Source organism: Nicotiana attenuata, unplaced genomic scaffold, assembly GCF_001879085.1.
Source record: "Nicotiana attenuata strain UT unplaced genomic scaffold, NIATTr2, whole genome shotgun sequence".
Lineage (NCBI taxonomy): Eukaryota > Viridiplantae > Streptophyta > Magnoliopsida > Solanales > Solanaceae > Nicotiana > Nicotiana attenuata.
Genome location: NW_017672614.1, coordinates 155,751 through 156,230, shown reverse-complemented (window position 1 = coordinate 156,230; position 480 = coordinate 155,751).

Genomic DNA, 480 nt, shown 5'->3' with positions numbered 1-480 from the left:
TCTTCCACTAATGGTGTGTTTGGTATAACGAAAAATATTTTCCGTGGAAAATGTTTCCAAGAAAATGTTTTCTTGGAAAATAAGTAGTAATCTTATTCATTTTCCGGTGTTTGGTACGCAAATTAAGGAAAATAAATTGTCAAGAGTATTCATGAATAATTTTGATACAATAAATATGAAGTCATAAACATTCGAACCAACAATCTTCCGAACCCACAAATTTCACAAACTTCCAAATCGATAAACTTTCGAACCCTTAAACTTTATAATTTCTAAACCCGTAAACTTCCAAACACATAAACCTCGGAACTCATAACTTTGTAACTTGTAAAATTTTGAACCTATAAACCGATGAAAAAACTAAAACTGAAAATATGTAAAAAAAAATTTCCGGGGGGGGGGCAGGGGCGGGGCATGCAGGAAAACTAAAAAATAGAAATTTAAAATTACTAAAAAAAGTAAAAAAAAAATTAGTGCGGG